Below are 10,616 nucleotides of genomic sequence, written 5' to 3'. Positions count from 1 at the left end.
GCAAGTGAGAAATTAAATTTCTGGGGCCCTGAATTTCTTGTTCGTTGGACCTTGTCTTGTTCATTTACACCCTCTTCTCCTCACCACCTACTAGTAGAAACACATGCAAAGTTGTAGTCACAGAAAGAAAAGAAATCAAGTAGCTGTAAGCCCACTGTTTGAGAAAAAGAGAGATCAAAGGAAAATAATACTTAGCACTTCTTAAGTACTTAACATGTCCAAAATACAGTGTAAACATTCAATTAACTTAAGATACCTCCTTTTATTTTTATTTTTTTAATAATGAGGAGGAAAAAGTAGGCTAGAAATGCTAATGTGTACATGTGTTGCACCGTCATTACCAGTTGTTAATTAGCAAAAGGAGGAGGCGAAATCTTTGCTACTTGAAAAGGTTCAAGCAAAAAGGGGAATCCTCTCTCAAGGATACTGAAAGACCATGCATGTGAAGAAAATGGCTATTTTTAATCCTTCCAAATTAGTAACTTAGCAAGAAGAGGAAGAAAGGAAATCACTAGTATAAATTCCCCAGTAATCAGCTCCGCCAGCCCACACTGTCATGCCTTAAGTTACAAACTGCACAATCAGACATCCCATGAATTTGCTGAGATATGACAAGCATGGTAATTATCTCCTTTCTATAATGAACCAACAAAGGATCTCAGTTATCCCAAGTTATATTTGAACTATATATTTACCATGGATACAGGACATTCTTTATAACACTTCACTAAATGTCTTGACTACAGAGCCAATAATTACTTCCCAGGACATATTCTTTCTTCACCCATAACCAATAGCAGGTTTATCCTTTCATCCACTTAATGTGGAACCCATCAAATGTACAGGCATGCACTGCAAATGTATGTTTCAATCAGAAAATGGCAAGAACATTGCTGTAGTCCACACATTTTTCGAATGTTCATAGAAGAACCCTAACATGTGAAGCAGGCTTAAAGGTAAAGGTAAAGGTACCCCTGACCGTTAGGTCTAGTCGCGGATGACTCTGGGGTTGCGGCAGTCATCTCGCTCTATAGGCCAAGGGAGCCAGGGTTTGTCCGCAGACAGCTTCTGGGTCATGTGGCCAGCATGATTAAGCCGCTTCTGGAGAACCAGAGCAGTGCACAGAAACTCCGTTTACCTTCCTGAAGGAGCGGTACCTTTTTATCTACTTGCACTTTGACGTGCTTTGTTGAACTGCTAGGTTGGCAGGAGCAGGGACCAAGCAACGGGAGCTCACCTTTTGCGGGGACCTTCTGATTGGCAAGCCCTAGGCTCTGTGGTTTAGACCACAGTGCCACCTGTGTCCCCAGCAGGCTTATTTCACACCATTTTTCCAGTTAGGAAGAGGGGGGCCTCCTGCACCTGCAAATAACGACAAAAATAAATTCTGCTCCAGAAGTTGCAAAATCTCTTGAACGCTCTCTTCACTATTCCTTCCCTCGTCTTCCCTATTGTAAGTTATGAAAAAGCATCAGATGATGTGATGGCTAATAAACCGAGCAACGTCATTTCCACCACCACCACTCCAACATAACTTAAATGTGCATGTGGCAAATTACATTTGTGTGAGATAACCCGTGAGGTAGACTTGGAGATCTTGAGAATCCTATATGCTGTAGAGTCACTATTTGTTTCAGTTTAGCCAACACCTTCGGGGTCCTGATGAACAGTAGAATAGAAAATCTCTGAAATCCTGCAAAGTGTCCTTGATGAAACCTCTTGATATTATGTACCTGTGATTTGATTGGCAAGACAAGGGATACGTTACTTGGCTTCTGCGCTCAAGCATGGGTGCTGATAAGTTCACATGATTGTGTATAAGAAGGTGGAGATGACTCATATTAGCCTTTGAAGCCCACTCTTAAAATTATTTCACAGAGCCTTCCAAATAAAAGCAAAGCAAAATAACGCATGAGGACAAGGAATCTTAACCAACAATAAGAGCTAGTGGAGGCACCCACATTCATGTAGGTAGATAACAGCACAATCATCATCATGGAAACACGATTTGTAAGCATACCATTCCATTCTCTCTGTCCTATTGATCTTGAAGGGCCATTATTTCTTCCATGCTTACTAAAATATAAAGTTTTACAAGCTCATATTTATTCACAGTTGTCAACCACTTATGCAACTTTAGGTATGTGCCATAGAACAACCTCTGTTTATGGTGACTCAAGAGTACAGAGACCTATAATATGAAGATAGCTGAAGTCACTATTTCTCAAGGCAATATTCAAGGTCTCTTACAAGTTTTGCTTGTTGTTATATTTTCCATTCAATTTTAAAAACAAAGCAGACTGGAAGGGTTTGGAATAGGTACATTAGCTTTGGAGGAATTGTCAATTTGACTATGGTAAGAGAGCAAAAGTGATTCTACCCCACCTAAGATCTTGTTTGCCAGACTAGGGAGTAATTTTAACAATATAATTTACTGAGATTTCTTGGTATCAATACACCCTGGTATCTAAATAATTCCACTCAAGGCAGTCAAAGGCCTTGAGAATGTCTGCATAGAGGACCCTCCCCCCCCCCTTTCCTATTTTCAATGACATTTAACAATATCTAATTGGTTCCATTATGTATTGGCATGAAACAAAGCCAGCCTCATGCAGGGCAACCAATTTCTTCAAGAAGTGTTTTATACGATTGGCTAGCAGAAAAGTAAATATCTTGTAATCCTGATTTGTAATTATCCTTGTAATCATCCTTCTTGATGGTTGAAAGGATAACATCTTTTTGAGGACTTTATGAGTATAGTAACTATTCTAGAGAGAAACCAGGTTCTGGGAATTTGAGTTTCTTTTAATCTATCATTAAAGAGATGGAGTATGTAAGGCATTAATATATCCTTGAATCTTTTGTAGAATCCGGAGCTAAAACCATCAGGTCAAGGAATTTTGTGTAGTTTCAGGTTTTTAAAGGTGGCCTCAATTTTGTTTAGGTAAATAGGGCTATCAAGAAATTGTTGTTCACCGCTGACAACTTTGACTAAGTTGTCAGAGATAAGCCTGCTAAGAATTGATTGTCTTAACTATTTTGACTATGCGAAGTATAATGATTGAAATAAAAAGCAGAACATTCAGAACATATATCTTTTGATGAAAATGTTATGCTACCATCTTTTTTGTGATTCTATGTACTTTTGTTTTTGATTTCTTTTTTCTACATCTATTAGCAGGCAATCTTGAGTTTTTGTTTCCATATTCATAAGAACGCCTCTTACAAGTTGGCAGCACTTATTTTGGAGTTTGTTTATTTGTTTTTGCTTCTCTCGTTTTGCAGCTGTTATTCCTATTTATTGAACACATTTCTCGAGACTCTCTTATTCGTTCCTTATGATCTCCATTGCATTTCTCCCTTCCTCTGAATATATTCAATGACAAACCTCAGCTGTTAGCCCAGGCAGAAGGATCATTAGTGATGAAAAAGCTAATCCGTCACAGATATAATGCACTATGTATGTTTCATACGTCTCATAAATCATCAATTAGTCTAAAGAACCTGAAGTCCTCCCTAGAGGGTAGCAAATTCACAGGATGTTCTCAGACGGTTCATTTAGAACTTTAAATGAGAATGTGGTGCAGTATGTGTGCTCAGCTATGCAGCTTCCACGAGATTTTTTGGAGGAGGTGGGGGTCATTTACCTGCATATTTTTTTGCTGCCTCCAATGTATCTGTCTGTGTCTTCAGAAAGGTACATCACGGCCACCAAGGTTTGATGAACACGTAGTTAGAGTCCCAATAGCAAGGTCTCATGTGAACTTCACAACCCACCAACCAGCAGTCACCAAATTACCAATTCAGATGATGTTAAAATAGCATAAACTGGCAAATAGCCCTTCCTATTAAATCAGCAAAGAATCAAAGGTAAATGAAATAGTAAAAGTAGCATCTCATGTTCCAAAATACTTGTCTCTCACTTCCATGCTTGAAGTCTGTTGGGAATGTTTATATGTAGAAGAATGACTACATGTCACAGCCTGCAAGTTTCTGCTGTTTCAGTCAAACTTTGGAAAGTCAATAACCCAGTGCAGCACATCACTCATGGCCACAGACAGTGTTCTGGATATTGCCCATGGTATCAGTGGAGAGGCTTGAAGACATAATTGCCCTGCATGTTCCAAAAGGTTATATGGGAGGCTATCATATGATACAGGACAAGCAATTTAAATTACAGCTCAGGTGCATTTTAGCTCATTGTACAAGCTCCCTTTTACTCATCTTTCTACCCCTCTCCGCCCCAAAAAATAAAAAATAAAAATGGAGACATATAATTAGATTTCAACCTGAACACACACCCTAAAAGCATGCCTTTACATAATAGCCCTCCCTTCCTGTGCCAAGGGAAAAAACCCAAATCCACAATGCTCAAAAATGATTATTACATCTATTCTGCTCAGAAATATTGTACTTCCAAACAATTCCCAGTTTCCCTAACAGTAACTCATTCATGATGCAACTTTGAACATATGGTTCAAAGTATATAGATACAGAAAATATTTTTATTTTTAAAATATTTTAATTCAAAATCTATATGGTCTATATTTCAAGCCATAATTTGGTCTTTATCACCCTTTTCTTGCTTTTTGCAAACTTAATTTCAGATTGGGCTAGTATTGGTGGAAGATGGGCTGTTGTGGAATGGGGGTGGGATAACTTGCTTACTTTCCAGCCCTGCTCTACTTCATAACTGAAGCAAATACCTAGCAATATAAGCCAGTGAAGCCTGGATGGGAAGAAAGCTGTGGCAACTGTCTGCTGTGATTTCTAAATGCTATTTTCCCAGAAAGGCAGGCTCTCGAAGAATGAACAAGAAGATCCTCAACCCCCACCTCATCATTGATGGTTCAGTGGTAAAAGTATATATATGGTTCTGACCTTTAGATGACTCCCTTCAGGATTCCTTCCTTGCCATTTCTTTTGAAATATGAAATTAAATTCTGAGTTTAGCTGTTGAACTCTTGTCCTACAATTGACGAGCTTGGTTCGGAACAGTGGCGGGCAAACTCATCTGCTTTTACTGGCAGCCCTTATGCTTCCGGGTGGAGCAGCTGGGAGTGGGAATCCCCATAACAACTCAAGAGGCGTTTTGATGCCCTGCTTCAGTCTGATCCTCCAAGAAGACACTAAGAGAGGAACATTTCAATTCTACAATGACGTGAGTGGAAAGAAACTGATCCATGCCCAAGGCCACCAAAGATGCTTTATAGAAGAGAAGGGATTTCAACCTGGTTTTCCCACTTCCAAACTCAGTGCATCACCCTCAGGGGGGCAGAAACCTTTCTGTGCCTATAGGTCACATTTGCAAACCATTTGCAAACTCTGCAACCAGTGTGATGTAATGGTTGGAGTGTGGAACTCAGACCTGGAAGATCAGGGCTTTAATCCAGTGTAAAGCCAATGTAATACACTATTTAAGAATAGAATTAGAATAGAATTAGAAGGGACCCTGGAAGCAAACTATTTAATTAAATCACTAACAGTTTTATATATTGCCCTTCGCTAATAAGGCCAACGTTGGTTTACATCAATAAAAATATAATACAATTAAAATCTGGTATAACTTTTCAAAAACACCACAGTTCTGCAACTCCAACAAACAGAAAAATGCTGCATTACTTTTATTTATAAAAGTATTTATAGACCATCCCTCATAAAATATCATGGCAGTTGTACAGCAGTTTAAAACCTAAAAACCATTAATTGCAGTTCAACAGAATTGTGAAAATGACTGGCTACTCAAGAAAAGTTCCTCACTTCTGTATGTATCTGTGAAAAAAAATCAATTAGCAAATATTCACCCCACACTCCTCCTATGAGTATATATATAATGTATATGTATATGAGTCCAGACATACCTCGGTGGAGAGAGAATTTCACAGAAGTGGAGCCATCACCAAAAAGGCCCTTTTCCAGACCCCCTCACTGCATACTTCACCCTACACAGGGACCACCAGGAGGGTCTCAGAAGTTATTTAAGTTCCTGCACAAGGAATGGGATTACTTGCAGAAAACTAGATTCTGTAACTAATATGCTGTGTGGCTCCTTCACTGCAAACATTTTGGAGCATCTGGACTTAGAATGTAGTGTCTACCCCACATTTTCATGGAGGTAGAAAATATATATATGGTGATGACACTCCTTTCGTAAATGCTAGTTTATGAAATATTACAGGTTTCAATGTGTCAAGGTAGAATCTTCCTAGAGAACAACTCCCAAACGTTTCGCTGTAACTGGCAGCTCATTCTCTGAAAGATTTTTCATGGAAAAGTAGTGAAATCAAACATATGGGCAATGTGTTTGCTTGCCATCTGGATTCACAGGTCGGGTTTCGATTCACAGGCTTTAATAGGATTAGGTTTCTCTGTTGATACAAGAGATTATAGTACAGAAGAACAGCCCACAATCATCATCGTAATCATTATGAGCTTGTCAGGGATGGTCTTGTGTTGGCTGCATCTTAACCTACTGCATGCCCACTCTTGTATCTTAAAGCCAACAATATTATTAGTCTTCTCACATAGAAGCTATTCTTTGGGTGCTGATTTCTCACCAATATTTTACAGAGCTGAAAGTAGAGCAGAGGAACTGCTAAGCCCTACAACGTTCTGGGGGGATTTTCTGTTGAAAGGCAATGGACAGAAACCCCTTTCCCAATATGACTCTCTAGACTAGGAATGGGGGAATCTGTGGTTCTCCATATGTTGTTGAACTACAATTCCCATTGCCACTATTGACTCTGTTGAGTGGTGTTGATGGATGCTGAACGCCAGCTAACATTGGGGGCCACAGGTTACCCACCCCTGGTCTAGACTATATCATACGTATAAGCACAAGTGACACCATTTCTAATTTTATGATGCTGTCACCCTTATGTGAATGAGCATGCTGAAGTCATCAGGTGTCTGAGAGGTCTAGAGGTCAGGTTCATTGAGAATTTATTCAGAAGATTCTCAGATGCCCAAGTAATGAATCCATTTCCCCCTAGATTGATTATTAATCAAACTGTGCTCCACACATCATGACCTTTAAGGAAAACCTAATAAAATATTGTAAACTGCCTTTGAATTTGATTATGGAGTTATATAAATATTTAGTTTATAAAGAACAGAGTAAGAGATAGCTCCATGTACAGTAATACCTCTGCGAATGTCCGCCTTATCTAGTGTCCATTCCGGTGAACGTCTGCGGCAAACCCGGAACTACTGGAACAGGTTACATCTGTTTGCCGCTTGCACATGCGCAGAAGTGCTAAATTGCGCTTCGCGCATGCACAAAAGCGCAAACTGCTCTGCATGTTCACAGACACAGTGCTTTGCCCTGTGTCCTTTTCGGCTAGTGGCCAGGGTTCTGGAACAGATTCCGGCCGCAAAACAAGGTATGACAGTAAAAGAGATTCCCTTATACCTGTCATGTGTATCATGTTAAGGAAGAAGTTACTGTTACATTTCAAGGGTCAATTCAGAACACACTGACTGTAGGCAGTGTATGGTGGTGACCTTGCAATTCTTGTGTGTAACAGCTAATATTTAACAAATTGAGAATGTATTTGCTAAAGATTTACAATACGTTTGTAATCATTCCTTTGGGAAAAGTTCATAAATGAGACATGCCCTGGCTGTTGCATTCCAGTCATAGTAAATGGTAAATATACTTAGAAAAAGTTATTAATTCTGACTTATTAGAGTTTGTTCCACTTAATAAGTCCCCAGTTGGACTCAAGCAATTATGGAGGAAAGGGATCCCAAGAGGCACCTGTTTTACACTTGAAAGCTTCTTCCAGATAGTGACATTAGCTAATGGATGAAAAGTGTGATTCAATTCCTGTGCCTGGCAACACAAAAAGTTGAAATTTGAGTGGAATGCTTTCTTTGAAATAATATTGGCTAAAACAAGAATCCCTCTATGTGAAATCAGCCTTGCAAATACTTAGCTGGTCACATACAGTGAACAAGAATTGTTCCCAATTGATTAGGATGTGTTGGAGGATGAGAGAGAGACAGAGAGAGACAGAGAGAGAAACAGAATCTTTTGAGCAACTCAAAGACTGTTTTGTTGGAATAATCAGATTGTGGATAATTACTGCTGAGAAAGACATTAGGATTATAAAATTACAGTGGTACCTCAGTTAACAAACTTCATCCATTCCTGAAGTCCGTTCGTAAACCAAATCTGTTCTTAAACCGAGGCGCTCTTTCCCTAATGAGGCCTCCCACCACTGGTGTCCTTCCACTGCTCAGCTTCTGTTTGTAGACCGAGGTGAAGTTTGCAAACAGGAACACTACTTCCAGTTTTGTGGAGTTCATAAACCAAATAGTTCGTAAACAGGACTGTTTTTAAACTGAGGCACCACTGTATTTTATATCAGTAAGAGAAGTCCACTATTCCAAAAGAAAACAAATTTGTACCGGGGGGGGGGGGGGGCAAAAGAAGCAGGATTTCATCACCTATATCAGGAGTAGGGAACAGAATACAGCCAGCAGGCTACATCCTGAGCTCACGCCCTCATCTCCCACCACAGACCTCTTTTGTTGGTGGCTTGGGCCTCCCACCTCCAATCACCTGATATCACCATGGTGTCAGATAACCCAAATTCAAAGGAAAGAATTAGCAGTCCACTTGCGTGTACAGTCGTACCTTGGAAGCTGAACGTAATCCGTTCCGGAAATCCATTCAACTTCCCAAATGTTTGGAAACAAAAGCGTGGCTTCTGATTGGCTGCAGGAAGCTCCTACAGCCAATTGGAAGCTGCAGAAGCCCCGTTGGCGTTCGGCTTCCAAAAATAGTTCACAAACTAGAACAGTCACTTCCAGGTTTGCGACGTTCGGGAGCTGAAACGTTTGAGAACTAAGCTGTTTGAAAACCAAGGTATGACCGTACTCCCAGTTCTTTCCATTCTTCATTTGCAGCCCAGCATGAACTCAAGCTGCCCATCAGTACTGACTGAAAACCTTGCTTTTGGGAAGGGACTGGCCGCACTTAGGAAATCCTTAAGATTGTACAATAATACTATGAAACAATAGAACCTATTTAAGGGATGTTTCTTTTTCACTGAGGCTTTTTCAACTCACATTCTCCATTTCAGGTTTACTTCTTTATTCTATGCTGCAAAGAAGGCGCTGTTTTGCATGCCACTTCCTAAATGCAGCCTTGTTTAAAAAACAGGAGTGTTCTTAGGGCTGTGAGTAGTTCTTTTTCCTTCAGGATGTGAAGTTAGGAGGAAGGGTGACCTTCTTTCCAATCTTGCACCTAGCAGATCTGAAAGGACCCTCCTCAGTAGAAAACGGTATGGATGCACACGTTGCAAAGGATTCCATTACCAGACTTGGAAGAATTAAGATGCAGGAGGCTGTGTAAAGCTATATAAATAGCTACATAAAGGTGTGATATAAATAGCTCCATTAAAGGCAAATTGTCCTAGGTAATGCATGGTTAATGGGCCCAAAAGAAAATTTGAATTCAAGAATTTCTGAAAAACTGAGGAACTGATGTCCATTAAGCATCAAGCAGTACAAAACATTCCAACATGAAGATACCCAGGACTCTCCCCCCCCCCCCCATGGAACTCACAAGAACTCAGTTTTAGCATCTCTGAGGTGGCAGCCATTGCTATTATAAGAGAACAAGGGAGGTGTTCATGGTGAGTTCCGGCACCCCTTTTTCTATAAAAATAGCACTCAAGATACATTCTCCTGAACTACAGCCTAATGCAGGAGCTTCATTCAAGTGGTCCATATTATGGGTGTAAAAATAGTGTTAAATCATACAGCATCTAGAACAGTGTGCTATAATTGCTGCAACAGACAGAAAAATTAGTAAGACCACTTAAAAGGTTTGGGGACCACTGGTCTAATGGATAACACTTGAGTTTCACTGTGCTACAAATCTCAGCTCTGTGGACTCAGAGTGGCATTGGGTGGACCATTCCAAATAGTCTTCTTCTTCTTCTTTGGCGATCACTCATAGCTGAGTAGGATTGCCTTCCATGAACATGGTTTTAACAGTGAGTCCATAAGAGACTGTGCAGGCCAGTTCTGGATCCGCATGTCCTTCCACAGTGGGGACATAGGTTTCTGGGTGGGAGTTGATCACAGTGAGGGTTTGCCAAGCGTGCCTTCCTCTTAGCACGTTTCTCCCTTACATCCTGACTTTGTGCTTCTTCAAAGCCCATGACACCTTTGGTAAAGGCTGTCCTCCAACTGCAGTGCTTGCAGACCAGTGTTTCCCAATTGTCGGTGTTTAAAGTACCACATTTTTTGCTCTATAAGACTCACTTTTTCCCTACTAAAAAGTAAGGGGAAATTTGTGTGCGTCTTATGGAGTGAATGCAGGCTGCGCAGCTATCCCAGAAGCCAGAACAGCAGGAGGGATTGCTGCTTTCACTGCACTGCGATCCCTCTTGCTGTTCTGGCTCCTGAAATTCAGAATATTTTTTTCTTGTTTTTCTCCTCCTCTTGTGGTCTGGTCTGTTTTATAGAGCGAAAAATACGGTACATTTTTTTTTTAGATTTGCCTTGAGGGAGTCTTTAAAGACTCTCTCCAAATAGTACTGACCGAGTAGCCTATAATCATGTAGGTGAGAAAACAAATGTATAAGCTTTAGGGTACTTTA

Source organism: Podarcis tiliguerta, assembly GCF_965153285.1.
Source record: "Podarcis tiliguerta genome assembly, chromosome: 4".
Lineage (NCBI taxonomy): Eukaryota > Metazoa > Chordata > Lepidosauria > Squamata > Lacertidae > Podarcis > Podarcis tiliguerta.
This window is presented reverse-complemented; position numbering follows the sequence as displayed.